Consider the following 17,717-nt stretch of genomic DNA (forward strand, 5'->3'; position numbering starts at 1 on the left):
ACCACAATAGATCAAAGTAATGGTCGCGGTGGTATTATGTCCCCAACATAGGGAAAAAAATGGATATTTTTGGTCGCTATTGAAAATTTAGTTGATTGCTAAATTTAAGTATGGGTCCAAATTAGGGACATTTAGGCCGACATTACATCCATTTCCCTTACCTGATCAATCTCAAATTTTGAAAGAAAAAAACTGGTTTTGTCAATGTGATCTCTTATCACTTGGTGTTCTTTTAAATAAATTCTGAGCAACCAGGAATCTCTGAAAATATTTTGGAGATGTGATTTGAATTGTTGAGTAGTTGAAGATCTTCAGAATGATGCCTGATCAAGCTAAAGGATTAAACAAATATTTTGAGGATATTTTGGATGATCACCTGGAGGTCTTTGCAATAATTCCTGAGAAACCTGGTATCTTGTGACGATATCTGGGATGTGTTTGAAACAGTTTTATCGATTGTACCGCATTCAAGTCGTTATTTGAAGGAAGGCATCCAGTCGTAGGTTTGGAAATTGCAGCTATTGTTAACTCTACCACGGTATGTGCTCCTGTCATCGTCAACTTGACGATCTCGAGGCAACACGGGTAGGGTGGATATCTCAATTGTTGTATAATCTTCCATCGTGGCATTATGAGAGTTTATATGAGATAAGTTATTTCAATTGTTGTGCAGTTGAAAATCTACAGAAAAAATCCTGATCAAACTGAAGTTTTAAGCAAATATTTGAGGACTTTTGAAGATGTCTGGATTTCCTGGAGGTTTTTAATAATGAATTTAAAATGTTGGTCATAAGAAGATCTTCAAAATCATGCATGATTAAGCTGAAGTCTTGAACAAATATCCTGAGAACTTTTTGGAAATCTCTTATCATTTGGAAGTCTTTGAAATGATTTCTGAGCAATTTGGTATTTGAGATCTAGATATTTGTTCAAAACTTCAGGTTGATCAAGATTTTTTTCTGAAGAATTTCAACTGTCCATCAATTCAAATCACTTATCTCAGATAATCTCTCAGAATGCCACGTTGGAAGATTAAAGTGCCCCATCAAATCGACTGGATATTGTTAAGCCATGAATCAGGTGTATTGAGTATTATTCTGAAGATCTCCAATAATACAACAATTGAAATATCCACCCTACCCGTGTCCTCTTGAGATCTTCAAGTCGACGATGACAGGAGCACATACCGTGGTAGAGTTAACAATAGCTGCAATTTCCAAGCCTACGACTGGATGCCTTCCTTCAGATAACAACTTCAGTGCGGTACAATCGATATAACTGTTTCAAACACATCGTCGGTACATGAGTGAGTCGGTGATCATCTCTTTTTGCTAGTGGTGGTGGGGGGATACTTCTCACCATGCCTCTCCAACGGAGGAGTTTGGTAAAGAGAGATGATCAATGTCCTTGCTCATTTTCTACTCTCTATATACAATTTTCATACTGCCGAACTCTAACAGAACTATCAACTCTATACTTTCACCTCCTCATCTATGGTATAAAAATTACCACTTTAGTCTGTTATTTGAAATTAGCATCTTTAACTATGAAATATCAATGTTTAAATATTCTCCCATTTACCGGAATTCTCATAAACTTTTGCAGGTATTCAATAATCATAGTAATGTCCTCTGGATTTATCTATTCATATTTTTAAGATTTCTGGTTTATCGGGGGTTAATCATAAATTGTCCAGATCAGTAAAGCCAAAATCAGTAATCAAACATCTTAATAAAATCCTCTCATTTACTCAATTTCTTCACAACTTTATGGAAATCCAGGCTACTTGGACCATTCTCCCCATACAAATTTCCCAAATTTTCCACGCTAACTTTCTTCCCTAACTCCATTGAATTAGGAAGAAGTGACTGTATAGTAATTTGAATAAGATTTGCATTAAGCCCTCTAAATGTTGGTGCAAGACTTCTGGTTTACCAGGTATTTTTTTGAAGATCGGATTGTGAACGAATCCAAATAAAATCTCTCAGGTATTTTTTTATAATACCTAGACTCATCAGGTATTTTTATTTAGATCTCCAATGGATCATCATTTCAAACAACATTTATTTGATATTTACTCATAGTGCCATATGGCCGATCTTCATGTGACCTCCGTGAAATCCTCTGGTAGTTTCAGCGGCACCGGTGGTGTAGTGGTAGGCGTGATTGCCTTTCACCCCAATGGTCCTGGGTTCAATCCCAGTCGATGTCACCGGGATTTTCTGAGGCATAAAATCTTTGATCACGCCTTCCTTCGCAAGGACAGTAGAGCCGCCGGTCCCCGGTCCATGAATTGATGGGTCGATAGGAAGGGTCTCAAGGTGTGGGAGCTGCCTTCCTGGCGTCGGTAACATTGGTACGAAAAACAAGATCGACGGAAAACAAATCAAGGAAAAAGCCCTTCGGTTGTTTGGCGTAGATTTCAGGTTAATCAGGTACTATTCTGAAGATCTTCATCTGCCCAGCAATCCTAATCTCATCTGTCATCTGTCATATATTGATATGATATGTTGCTCAGGAATTGTTTCAAGAATCTTCAGGTGCTTAAATCTCTGAGAAATCCTCTGGATATTTTAAAAAGATTTCAGGATCATCTGTAGTTAGCAGTTCCGTGGTGTCAGTTATTTCCCTCATGATATTAACAAGTTCAGCAGCCACTTTTGATAAATACTATCTTGCTCATAATGTACGATGTCTAGAACTGAACAATTGACTAGGCTTGTCGCATTAATGGTCCAATGCTGATGACAGCACTCAACACCACCCTTCTGCTTCTCTCAGAGATGACTACGTTGATCATGAAGCGAGAAGCAAAACAATAGTTGGGTAAAGAAGAGCTGCATTATATCACACCATCGACTGGAAATGCGTTCGGTAACATGGGGTTTAAGGTAGTGATAAGCATCACTAGAACTATGCCACAGCCGCAGACAGTATATGAGCAAGTCAAACGCGCTCTCTTTTGCCTATGGGTTTGAAGACATACCTCAAAACTCCTCGTCCTTCAAATGAGCTAGACAAAGAAGTGCGCATTTAGATTAACATTGTCGCATTAATGGTCCTTCGCTCAATTATAACTTCTATTCAATTTTCACACTGCCGTACTCTAACGGAACTATCAATCTATCTTCTTCATAACTATCTCTAGTTAATTAAATTATCGCACTAAAGCTTCATGTTGATATTAGATTAGCATTTCTTCCCAACTCTGAGCTATTTTTTTCCTCTAAAACCGATGACCGCCATCTTGGATTCTAAATTGGCAGTTGACATAGATTTTCGACCTGTACACGTCTTCTCCGTTCCGGAAACACCGATATTGAAGGATACTTGACAGTTTTTTCATAAACCGATGTCTGTAATCTTGAATTCCAAAATGGCAGCGGATGTCGAATTTCAACATCGTCGTCCTCGTTCCGAAAATACCCATATTGTTGGGTATTTGACAGATTTTCTTAAACTGTTGGCCGCCATATTGAATTAAAAAATGGCGTAAAACATCGATTTTCTACCTCTATACACCGGCCTCGTTTCGGAAATACTGATATCGTGGTCGCCAGAATGGTCGCCATATAGGATTCCAAAATGTAGGCGGACATTGAATTTTGACATCTGCAAGTCATCCTCGTTCCGAAAATACTTATATTGTTGGGTATTTGACAGTTTTGGAAATCTAACATTGACTGTAAGTCGTCTTCGCTTCAAAAATACCCATATTGTCAGGTATTTTAATGTTGTTCTAAAACTGATGACCACCATCTTGAATTCCAAAATGGCACCGGACGTGGAATTTTGACATCTACACGTCGTCCTCGTACTAAAAATACCCATATTGTTGGGTATTTGACAGATTTGACTTTTCTTGACAGATGACTGCCATATTGGATTTCAGAATGGCGTAAAACATCGATTTTTGACCGCTCCACGTTGTCACCGTTCTGGAAATACCCATATTGTGGGGTATTTGACAGTATTTCTAAAACAGATGGCCACCATCTTGGATTTTCAAAATGACGTCTTGCTTCGATATCGGGCCTCTACACGGTTCCTTGTTCCGGAAATACTCACATTGCACAGCAAAATCCTATAAAGGCAGGCTTTTGTGACATAGCATATTCAGGAAGTATGCATGCACACTAGTGCCACGTAGTGAGAAAGTTCTGAACTAATATGAACACCATCCGGAAGACTATGGTCATCTGAACATCTTTGATGGAAACAGTAACCTTCTATACGGTCACGATTTTGAGTTCCAGCTTATACAGGAAGTTCATGTGCACACTAGCGCCGCACAGTGAGAGATTTCTGATCTAATATTCGAAAGGACTAGGTCACCTGAACAACTTTGCTGAAGATAGCAACTTTCTACATGGATCAAGAGATATTCTATGTTGGACCCAAATTCCATATAATACCCAATTATCCACCAAGCCCGCTAACTACCCGATAATAGCTCTTTTTGCGATATAAAGTAAAGGGATTCCTAACTTTATATCAGTCGTACATCAGCCCTATATTGCTTAAACGGCGATTAGCGGGTTTGTTGGTTGCTTGGGTATTGCCCCCGTCATAAGTAATATGAAAGTGAAGCACCTCTAGCGGTGTAGTTCCCAATTAAACCTTAATCATATGGCACAGGTTTGTTGGTCTAACCCAGTACAACAACTTTGTCGAAGAAAGTATAGCTTTATATATATAGAAACCAATGAAATAATCCAGCACAGCCCCTATTAGTGAAAATCCCATAAGCTGTAGTTATTAGACTGATGCAAATTTTGAAATTTCCACTCCACAGTGCTCAAACGGTTCCAAATTGGGCCCTGATTAGCCTCCAAAAATGTGAACTCATTTAGTGAGAAACTGACTTGGCACAAACCATTTGAAGTTTATATGGGAATTAGTATGAAGAAACCATAATTTCGGTTCATATTTATCTCAAAATTAACCATTTAACTCTACTTTAGGAAATGATAGCTGAATTTGATAAAAATCAGCTACAACTTTGTTAAAGACTACTTTTCGATCAAATGTAAGGAACAAAAATTATTAATGATTCAAGTCACTGATGTCTTATGATTATGCTCAATCAACTGTTCAGCAGGCAACATTGGTGTTTATGGCGCGTAGAATAGAGGACAAAAATCATGGCTACTATGTCACACTGTAGAATACAGTGTTGCCCACAATACACTTGCTTAATCTTGCCATAAGATTATCAATCTCTTAAACAATTAATAACTATTTAATTTGACGTTTGGCTGAAAAACGATTTCCTGCAAAGTTGTAGCTGATAAAAATTCCCAACGGAATGGTAATAGAATATCTTAACAGTACAATATCTTAAAAGGCTAGAAGACAATGAACAAAAAGTTTTATTTTCCCATAGTAAGTTCCATATAAACTTCAAATAGTTTGTTTCAAGTCAGTTTCTTATCAAATGAGTTTAAACTTTCGAAGGCTAATCAGGACCCGATTTGAAACCATTTCAAATTTTGCATCAGTCTAGTAGTTATCCTTATTCGCGGATAGTACGGTAATAAGGGATACCGGTAAGGAGGAATCTGGTAAAAAGGATCTGGATTCTCTTGAGGGTGCAGTTGGATCGCCCATAGCCAAACTCGATCAGAACAAGAATCTGCCCGGTTTGTCCCTTGTCGATCTCCAGCCGTATGCAGAGCTCCTGAAAGTTGGAGAAGTAGCTTCGACTGTTTTGAACACTGGAGCACTTCCAAGGGCAAATCGTATTGATGTCCACTCTTACAAACGATGGAGTGTCGAAACTGGTGAGCTGCAAAACGCTCTAGGACTGCAACGACGATCGGAAGCGGAACACCAAGTAATCCAAGATCACATGTAGAAAAACCGAATTAGACATCGGCACGAGGCGGATGCAAGTGCTAGAGTTGGTGAACAAGATTCAGACTTTGGCGTTGTAGTACTTCAGCGAACGAAAACGGATTCTTGAATCGGAAGAAGGTTTGCAGTTCCAGATAAGGGGTTTAGGAATAGCAACAAGGTGATGAAATAGAGCAGATACGAAAATCGTATCCAGCTTGAAAGTCGTCAAAAACTTCAGGAAGCAGCACTTCAGGATAGTTACTTTAAAATTCTAGTACAAAAGAACGAACTTCACCACCAAATCGCAGAGCTGGAGACCAAGGTTCGCTCCAGTACGATCTGGTGACTGCAAGATATCGAGAATATAAAACAGTGCGATTCCGGAGGCAAACGGAGAAGGACTACTAGGCTGTTCGCGACGAAGCTCAGGAAGTGCAACAAGAAGTCAACTTGTTAGGCAACCGATTGCATTCCATCGTCAGTAGATCTCTCAAATATTAGAACCGAAAACTCTTGTGTAAATAGCTCAGGGAACAATCAGCATCCTAGTCCTCCTTATCCACCCACTTTTGGAAACTGAAGTTTCACCTGGTAGACAACGGGAGAACTTCGAGGACTCAGGAAAATTCACCCGGTCCCAAATCGGGGTTTTGCATCAAATAACACATTCGGAAATTTCGGGCCATCTCATCGGCAGTTATCAGTTAGACAGGTAGTTAGTTACGAAAGAGTTGCCAGTATTCACTGGGGATTCAGTAGATTATCCGCTTTTCATAAGCAGCTATCAACATTCGACACTCGACAACATAGCCTCCGAGGATCTGCCTGCATCCTTAGCAGCTTTTTACTCCATCCGTCAAAAGTGCCGTAGATTATATCAACCTTACAGCAGTTGTACGGACGGCTGGAACAAATCGCCAATAACATGATTGTGAAGGTTCGAGGAACAGCTTCACCAAAGGCGGATCGGTTGGAAACGCTTGTGAGTTTTGGACTTGTGGTGTAAAATCTCTGCGGGCATCTAAAAGCTGTTGGGTTCGAAAGACATCTGTCAAGTCTTCTACAAGACTGGCACTGGTTGACAAGTTACCAGCAACGGAGAAGTGTTCAGTGACTAGGGGACAAAGGTATATATCGCACCCTCTGGGCAGAACGCACCTGTCGACTTTCCTTTGCGTTTTTCATGGCTTTGATCGTTCATCAATACGCACATGTCGACGGATCAGCGGAAGGGAAAGCGTCGTGCACGAATAGTGGATCCTGTGAAACAAGAGATGCCGGAAAATCATATTCAGTTTGCAACGTTGACAGTCACGAGATTGAAAATTGAACCTCCAGTGGAGTCGAAATCCACCAGTGCGGTAGTAACCGTGCATCGTCAGCTGTCTTCGTCAACACTCTTTCGAATCCTCCCAGTTACATTGTTCGGACAAAAAGGTCAACATGACAACTACTCATTCCTTGACGACGTATCGTCAGTGACACTAGTAGACACACTGGAAGCCTACGGAGATGTGGAGACTTTGCCCCTTCAATGGACCGGAGTCTAGAACTGAAAAAGAAAGCCAACAGTCTCTTCATCGCACCGATTTGGTCTATTTAAGCTGATATTGTGACGCCCTGCGGAGCATAGACAGACACACTTAGTTATGAGTTGCAATAGTAGTTCTGATTGTCCTTCAATTCATCGTTAAATGCAAACGAAATACACTAACTGGAAACGGTAAGCCCTTAATTCAATCGCAAATATGCCACTCTTATCTCCATGGTAGTTAGCACTCAGTAATATGTTTCCCTCTGCATGCAGAACAATCCATGAAATTGAGTTATCTTATTTCCTTCGAGTATCGGGTATTTGCATTGCCATTCAAGGATCCAGCGTGAAAGCTCAGCTCGTCCTTCGTCGTGGTCCTGGAGCCAGAAACAGAGCCAAAAAAATGCAGCACAAGGCGAGAAAAATGAAAGCTTGAATAAATCATCTCCCAGTCCGCCAGCGTTCCCCGCTTCACCAGTGGGTAGCTCGCGTGTGAGGTGTCACGCCAACACGTCAGCGAATGGCTTCATAAAAAATTCAGACGCAAATTGAGCGAATGGTTCTTGCCATTGCCATACATATATTTGCTGAGTGTGATTTTTTATGATTTTGCAGCGATATCGTTCTGAGTATTCTTCTCGACACACTGCATGATCGGATTGTTGAAAGGGAATGTGGGAGGAAAAAGATGGTTGATTGTTTTGCGGAGGTATCGTTTTATTGGCATTATTCAATTATCGTTGTGATCTTCGTCGTACTGTTTGTTCATACAATCTGCTTTTATGGTGTAAGTTGACACAGGGTGATAAATCAAGAAAAAGACTATTGATTTTCATTTCCTTTCAAGTGATTTGCCTGTAGCTTGTTCAGATTTGAAAATTCCAAGATGAAGGAGGAACGTTTGTTTTGATATGAGCCCAGTGCATTGCTATGAGTCTTATGTTACGGTTCAGGTTTTTGTATGATTCAGGAAAAGCATGTTGAGAAGTTGGTGGAAAGAAATGAGCTCTTCTGATGACCAATTCGAAAATATTTGAACTGCTCTTTGGTTTTCTGATTTGTCCAGATCAGAGAAACTTCCCTGAAGCTAACAATTTTACAATATCTTGGTTCTGAAATTAATCTTCTTCTTCTTCTTCTTCTTCTTCTTCTTCTTCTTCTTCTTCTTCTTCTTCTTCTTCTTTGCATTTCTAGCTTATTGCTTATCGCATATTAGCATATTGCGTGCTCTCAACTTAGAGTTCTAGATCCACTTCCACAGTTTTTGCTGAGAGCTTTTGATGCCTGGTACCATTTGTGCATTAGTATAATTGTATAACTCTATACCCAAGGAAGTCAAGCAATTTTCCAACCCGAAAAATTCCTAGACCGGACCGGATATTGAACCCATCCATCTCCAGCACGGTCTTGCTTTGTACCTGCGCCTTATCCGCCTGAGCTAAGAGAGACCCCAAAAGTAATGGATCTCTGAAAAAAAAAAAATAAACTTTTCTGAAGTTTTCAGGACCTCTGAGAAAGTCTCTATACTCCCCTGAAATTCTCGGCATATTTTAAGGGTGCTCGTATTTTTTGACGTAGGACTACGTCTTTCGGGAAGATGGGGGTACGATTTATGAAAAGCGAAAAATGAAATTATGACAGATTTTGAACGTTAATAACTTAGCTGCCCCTGGACCAATTTCAATTATTTTATCACCAATCGATCAGAAACATTTCTACGCATCGATAACAATGCTTTTGTCTGTTGATTTTTAAATTGAAACTATTGAAACAGTGGTAAATGTCAAGCATTGTCCAAAAGCTTCTAAATAACTAACAAATCCACCAATTACGTACATGCATGTGCTGCTCCCCCAACACAGTCATCAGAAAATGGTTCCTAGATGAAACAAGTCTAAGTGACATTCGCCTCCGATCTTCGGGCGTGTACGAATATGGAGGATACAATTGCGGAACATTTTGTTGCCAATTCAGAACCACACGCCCCCAACGACCACACAAAATGCTGTTTTTTTTTCCTTGGATTTGTTTTCCATGCACCAATGCTTTGCATACACAGTTTTGGTCACGAACTGCTCATTTGCTAATAACTTTGCACACAGTTAACGGAACATAGTTCTTTTTGAAGCAGTAGATAGAATAGAGTGTAAGCTTGTTATAGATATGTAAAATAAAGTAGATTTTAATGCTAGTAGTAAACTGTATTTGTTTTTGCGTTGTAAAAATGAGGTGAGAAATGCTCACTACACATCTCGGAATTTAAGTGTTATATTTATTAGTGTTGATTCAAATGTTAAGCTTTACCTAATCTTCGCATATCTATAGCCTAATCTATCAATTAATTAAAAGAAAAATAAATCAACTCATGAACCGGGAACTCCGAAGGAAGGCGTGATCAGAGATGTTATGCCTCAGAACTTCCCGGCAGCGTTGACTGGGATTGAACCCAGGCCTGCTGGGACGCTTACCAGCCAGTGCTGTAAATTATCATATCATTCGATTGAAGATGAACCACTACAACCATTCAATCAATTCTGTGTAAACGAATTCTCACATGATCATAATTTGAAGAGCCCCTTTCTCATTCGAAGCTCATTGTCACTGTCAATTGAGTCACTCAGTATCATTTCAGTGCTAACATTTGAAAACGGCACAAAAGCCATTTGTAAACAATTGGTTTGTGGGCCCTTTACTCACTACTTGAAGTACACCCACGCGACACAACAGCAACATCGGGTAGGGGAAATTTTCCCCTTCCTGATGATGCTATTGTGTCGCGTGGATGTACTTCAAGTAGTGAGTAAAGGGCCCACAAACCATTTGTTTACAAATGGCTTTTGTGCCGTTTTCAAATGTTAGCACTGAATTTGATATACGACAGTGGAGTATGGAAGAAATCCTGGAAAATGGTCCCGAACAGACAAGTCGACCCGATGTCGGATCAATGTAAGGCTAATTTAAGGTCGATGTCGACCCAATGTCGTGTTAATGTCGGGTCAATTTTGGGTTTATGTCGGGTCAATGTCGGGTCAACATCGGGTTGAGGTTTGATAGAAGTCAGGTTGGTGTCGGGTTGGCTTAGCTTTTTCGCCGGAATGTCGACCAGAGCTCCGTTTGTGTGTAGGTTACACTCAATCGAATGATGTATAGCGTTTCTCAAATGAGAATGATCCATGCCTTCGTCAAATGACTAAGCAACTGATATCACCCATTCGGAGGAGGTCCCCTTTGATAGCGAATAGCTACTTTTCTCATTTTCATCAAAAATGTTCAAATGATTTTGAGAATTTACAGCACTGCTTACCACTACACCACGGGCGCCGCTGCTCTCTAGAGTTGTAATCTTGTAACCAAACTTGGAAGCAGGGGACACTCTATATAAATTCTATTCTAACTCTTTTCTGAAATGAACTTGGTGGCCCTGAAAAGGACCGTTTTGTTACATTGGTGATACGTTTTAACCTCCGAAACCGTACAGAATGCGTCCCTGTCGCTTCAGAGCGTGACGGTTTTGCGCTTGGCGTGTAGACAACCAGCTCTGCCGGTACCATATTTTCTCGCTTGCCATTGGCTATATTATAGCGAGAAAATATGGTACCGGCAGAGCTGGTTGTCTATATAAGAGGTTGCTATCTACGCTTTAGGCTTAGTTTCGATTCACCCGTTCAACGACAAACAAGCATCAAGTAAGCAAAGGGAAGCAAAGGCTTGGAAAAGGAGGCGCCAAGCGTCATCGGAAGGTTCTGCGTGAAAACATCCAGGGTGTTCCCAAGCCTGCCATCCGTCGTCTGGCTCGACGTGGTTGTGTCAAGCGTCTCCGGTCTGATCTTCGAGGAAACCCGAGATGTGCTGAAGGTGTTCCTAGAAAATATGCGTGATGCCGTCACCTACACTGAACACGCTAAGCGCAAAACCGTCACGGTCATGGATGTCGTCTACGCTCTGAAGCGACAGGGATGCACTCTGTACGGTTTCGGAGGTTACAACTTATCACCAACGTAACAAAACGGCTCTTTTCAGGGCCACCAAGTTCATTTCAGTAAAGAGTTAGAATATAATTTATATAGAGTAAACCATGATTCACCCATTCAATTTGTCACTAAATACATGATTCAAAAATCAAATAATTTGTTAGGGAAATAAATTATGTTCTATCTTATCGGTGTGTTAATTTTTTTCCGTTTCACTTTCATTAACTGAGAAACCCTCATCGTATGCATTCTCCTGCTGCGCGACATCTTCGAAAACATCCGAACCGTAAAAAATTTCGTAGTCAACAATGCGGTTGTGTCTTGTACACCACCCTCCAACTTTTTCCTTAGCTGTACTGAATTCTAATCTACGCGTATAGATTTTTGAACTCCTCCAAAAATCTAAACTTTCCTGCAGCTACAGAAACTGCCTTTAACCCTGTAACCTGTAGCCTTAAATCATGGTCCATTTTGGACACCATATATTGAAAAGAAAAGTGACACCGTCTTCAACCGGAGGTTGTACAGACTGAACACTATGTAGACAATGGACAACAGACAACACCCAGAAATTTTCGGGTGGCAAAAAGTTCCACTTGTTGGAGCGGGAATCGAATCCCCACTTCGGGGCACTCACAATATTCCTGAACGACGGGTGACGCTGCCAACAACACGACCATGTCAATGTTTTGCTGTATCTCTTGATTATTTAGAAGGGTGATGTGTTGTGCAAAGATGGTCAGGTGGTCAAGGACTGCGGGATGGTGGACTGATCAAAGCGCTAGGTGGCGCTAGTGAGTATCCCACATGCACATATTCTGAACAGCTGTATCTCAAGATCCTGGTTATTTCGACGGATAACGTCTTGGGCAAAGTTGATCAGGAGGACCGCTGGGAGTAAAACAAATAAACTCGAAATTCTGCCGCTAGGCGGTGCTAGTGAGCATGTACATATTTTATACTGCTGTATTTCCAGATCCAGATTATATAAAAGGATAATGATTTCGGTAAAGTTAAAGGAGGTCAAGGAATGCTGGAAAATTGACAGATACATTCGGAATTCTGCCACAAGATGGCACTAGTGGCCATCCCACATGTACATATTGTGTAATACGGTATCTCAAGACACTGATTATTTAGACGGGTGATGTCTTCGGCAAAGTTGATCAGGAGGCCAAAGACTGTTGCATAGTTGACCAGGTAGTCGAGGGCTGATGGAAGGTGGACTTAACAATTATGAATTGTTTCTTCAGATCCTGACCATGCAGACTGGTAATGTTTTCGGTAAAGTTAATCAAGATTTCAAGGTCTGCTGGGTGGTTGACAGATCAATTCGGAATTCTGCTACTAGTGAGCATTCCAAACGCAAATATTCAGTACAGATTCTGATTATTTAGGCCGGTGATCTCTATGGTAAAGTTGATCAAGAGTTCAAGGACAGTTTGGTTGTGGACAGATCCATTTGGAATTCTCCCGCTAGGTGGTACTAGTGAGCATGCAAATAATATGTTCTTCTGTATGTCCAGATCCTGATTATATAGAAGGGTAATGTCTTCGGCAAAGTTGATCATGAGGTCATGGGTGGCTAGTTGGTTGGCACCAATTTAGAGTTCTACCGCTAGGTACTGCTAGTGGACATCCATCATGCCAATATTCGGTGCTGTTGTTTCTCAAGACCCTGATTATATAGAAAGGTGATGTCTTCGGCAAAGTTGATCAAGGGTTAAGAGCTGGGTCTGGCGGACTCGTACTGGATTTCGAACCAATTTGAACTGTCAAAATCGAACCATTTTTTACTGTTCTTATAAGAGCTCATATGGAAGAAACAGATAGGGTGTATTGTAATCTGAGTAAAACGTAGTTGTTATTATTTTTGGAAACATATTCATAGTTTTGATGAACTGGGGTTTCCGGATCAATCTCGCAAAAAATAAACCACGCGCGGCGCAAGAAACGATCCTTCGGAAAGCAAAATAAACTTCTCTTCACCGGTGCACTTGCAGTGTAGCTGCAAAACTTTGCGTAACATCGGACTGCTTAGGAACTTTTATGAAAATCAAATATTATTGATACAGTAGAAAACCGGAAAATTCGACACGCGCCAATCGATTTTACTCTCAATCTGTACATAAAACATAACGTCGGACATAGTGCGCTGTATTTGTACAATGATGCGCCATAATGCACACCATGTCCGACGCTTTGTTGTTGTACAGAACGAGAGTAAAATCGAAAGTCGGGTGTGGGGTTTTCCGGTGTCAAACGCGACCGACAATAACAACGAACTACAACAGACTACAACTACCAATCGATATTTCAAGAGAGTCACTCACAATCTTGCACACATTTGCTTTGTTTATCAATTTGACAACCGTTCGAACAGAGTAAAGCTTGCTGCAATGCGTCTTGGATAGTGTCTGAAGTTGGCTGCGATTCGACTTCGCCAGACCCAGGTTAAGAGCTGCCGCGTGGTTGACAGATCTTTCACTAGGTGGTGCTTGTGAGCATCCGCATGCAAATATTATGTACTGCTGTATCTAAATATTTGGATTATTTAGTCGGGTGATGTCTTCGGCAAAGTTGATCAGCAGGTCTGGGTGGTGCACAGATCACTTTTGAAGCTGCTATGCCGTGCTAGTGAGCACGCAAATATAATTAGCTGTAGATTCTATTTGTGCGAGATGTTCAGGAGTTGATAAATTTTGAAATCATATTGTTATGTAGTAAAAAAACTTGTCTGCGAACTCCCGGTATTACATTTCACTCCAGAGAAGCATTATGGGCTGTTCTCCCCTACTCGTATAGATCAATGTACGCGTTTCACGAAAGAAAAACTGTATTCGTTGAAGCCCCAGAAGCTTTCGTAAGAATTTCCATCTTACGCCGTAATGCCGCCAACACCCGCCAAAACTGCACAGCAATCAATTCCGAAACATTGAATTCTCCATCTGTCGCCATTGTTTGCATCGTCAACATTAATCAAGCTCCGCTCCAACAACCCGTTTGTTTGCTGTCAATAGAAATAGGAACCCATCCCAGGACGGCGCGACAACGACGAGGACCAGAGGCAACGGATAGCTCCACCACCTTCGGCTTGTAAACGCAAATGATGATGATGATCCACAATTCATCTCATCGGATCGTCGGAACTGGTCCCCTCGGTTCCTTTGCTGGGTGAGGAACAATGAATCCCTTGGTTCGAATTCGCTTTGATACCAAACAAATTTCTTGTCTGTTTCGTCATTTGTTTGCATTCCGTCGTACCGTGGGAATTCCATTCATAACAAACGACTGCCAGGGAGAAAAATGCTGCTCAATTCGACCAACTCGTGCTTTTGCCCGCCTTTCGACGACGACGACGACGATGACGACTAGAGGGCAGACTAAAGGATGTTAATTTACTGTCTCTGAAGCAAACTCATATACACACACATATTTTCACTCGATGCGCTCGTCGGTTTGCCTTCCGGCTTCAGTTCGAAAAAAAAAAAACAAATCGCTGGTTGTAACATCCGCATCGTATGCCCTTTTGATGAAGAAAAACCAGTAGCTGTATCCTTGTACCAACAGACGCAGCGAACATCGTTCAATCAATTGGCGACAAACAAACAGAGCGATTCCGGTATTTTCCCCCTTTGAGCTCATCGCGTTGTTGGTCATCAGCGAGAATGAGAAAAACATTCATCAACGCAACGAGGGGAAAACAGAAAAGTCAACATCGGGAAGCAGGATGTTGAAAGAGTTGTCAGCGACAGCAATTAGTGTAAAATGGGGTAAGATGCATCCTTGGGGCAAAATGACTTTTTGACGTTTAACATACCGTTTTTACCTCTTTTTCGAGGAACTGTCCAGAAACATTGCTAGTTCAATGTCTTATAAAATGAAGATGATAAATCCACGAAAATATATTGAAAAAGTACCCCAAATTCGCAAAAAGTCATCTTGCCCCTTATTTTCCTACTAGTAGTGGGAACATACGACCAACTGACCTATGGTGAGACAAGGCTATGGCTGGGGAAGGCTAGTTATGAGCTTTGAAGCAGTCAAGGGATTCGGATTGATGGAGGATGCACTCAGATTGCAACACCTCGAACAAATTTTCCAGAAAATATGATACTAGAACATTAAAATACTTATGCTCCAATATCCCTATGATCGGAAACAAAAACTATTTCATATGTTTTTCTAATCCAAACGGATATAGTATACAAACATATACTAATATTATGTGAATATCAGTTGGGTTGTTTATGGGCAAGCAGCAGGGGTTACGTACACATATGATGTTTTTGTTTATTTATATTTATCTGATGCTTGCTATTCTATTCATTCCAATCGACATAATTGTCCAAAACGGGTTGAAAGCGTTTTTACATCACTTCAAACTTATCAGGTAAGTGTGACTATTGTCGGCAGCCTCGTTTTCTTCGACAACCTTTCCATTTGAACTGCGTGTTAACCAGCTGTTCTATTACCGGCAACTCGAAATCAGCCGTATTTTGTAGTGCGTATATTTCATTTGCAGAAAAACCTGGCAAAATAGGTTTGCTTAGTCGTAAAAATGTAATCGTATTGAAGCTGAAAGACTAAGAAATCGTGCAAATACGTTCAGCGAACCCGAGTAGCACACTTTCATCACAATAGGTTACAGCAACTTGTTTGTGACTGAAATAAGTCGTATATAAGTTTCTACAATTGATTTGTGACAAGCGTGCTACTAGGGAAGTGTTTTGATGAGAAAATACAGCAAAATTAACGTTCAAATTTGAGTTGCCGAAAACAGTCAATGGGTGCCGAAGTCATCATTTGCCCTAAATATTCGTAATCTGCATAAAAAATGAAGCCGAAATCCAAATTTTCATCAATTTTGCTGCACTGGAACTATTGGAAATGACAAGTACCTATATCACCAAATAACTTTTTTTTTCTGATCCTAATTTTCAATAGGTGCACTTGTTAGTGAAGAAATGTTATTCGTGATTAGACGTTTGAACGCCAAATTTTAAGATAAAAAAATTTCATGCATGCTAATATTTGTAACCTACACAGATAAAAATTCTGAATTTTGCGATGTAAACATTCATTAATTCTCTTTTAAACTTGTATTTCATCTCACGCAACCGAGCAGCTTGCAAACAATGTTTTTTACAAAGATGGGCTTTTTTATACAATATTTGCTACATTGCATGAAATGTGTCAGAACTTTTCATGCTATATAATGCAAACGTAAATGATATGCGACGCTCTATTTATGTGCATTATATTGAACAGAAATTTACACTACTTTTTCGAACTGTGTATAACAACATAACACAAACATTTAAGTTCCAAAACCACCAAAGAACTTCTCTCAAACTTCAGAAAGTTCCGAGAACTTCTGTAAAGTTCAAAACTTTAGAGAAGGTGAAAGATCATTAATGGGAAGTTCCGAAAACTTCAGCAAAATCTCTATCTGAATAAGAGACTTCAGAGCTTCATGAAAATTGCAGGAACTTTATTTATTTTATTTATTTACTAGCTGAGTGTGCCCGGTCTTGCTCGGGATTCAATATTAGCTTGAGTTTATGCGCCGATTTAAAAAAAAAGCATGCTATATTGTACGTAGCCCCCCCCCCCTATTATCTAAGGGGCTACCCCCTATGATTATCTCCTTATACCCCCACACTCGCCCCCACATGCCTAATTTGGTTCCATTTGCTTGATTAGTTCTCGAGTTATGCAGAAATTTCTGTTTCATTTGTATGGGAGCCCCCCCTTACAGAAGGGGGAGGGGTCTCGAACCATCATAAGAACCTTCAATGGCCCCAAAAACCCCTGTATACAAATTTTCACGCCAATCGGTTCAGTAGTTTCCGAGTCTATAAGGGTCAGACAGACAGACAGAAATTCATTTTCATATATATAGATTTGTTCTTCGTCTCGAATTTTAAAAACTTTGGAATACAAACTTGGACAAATTAAAATCAAAAATAGTATTAACATTGTCAAACACTCTATCACAATTATCAATAGGGTTGTTATACCCGTACGTGGTTCTATGCCGCCTGACTAAAAATAAGTTTCGTTCACGAAGCTGTCGAGAAGGTGCATACAAGTTAATATTCTGCAGCAGTAGCCAGGAAGATTTAATTGATCATTCCACGGAAGTTGTCGAAGAGCATACCGTATAAATCTACGTTGAACCCTGATGATCTGTAGTGCATGATATGGCGACCATACACTAACAGCATATTCCATGATGCTGCGAACAATTGAACAGTACAGTGCCTTGAGAGCATATATAGTAGGGTGGGACAAAATTCAAATTCCAGTTCCAGTATGGTTTCCGGGCGCCTTCTGGGTCCTAGAATAACTGTGTAAAATTTCAGGTCGGT

The sequence above is a fragment of the Ochlerotatus camptorhynchus genome, unplaced genomic scaffold (assembly GCF_037179485.1).
Source record: "Ochlerotatus camptorhynchus isolate MF236.1 unplaced genomic scaffold, CSIRO-AGI_Acam_v1.1 ptg000357l, whole genome shotgun sequence".
Lineage (NCBI taxonomy): Eukaryota > Metazoa > Arthropoda > Insecta > Diptera > Culicidae > Ochlerotatus > Ochlerotatus camptorhynchus.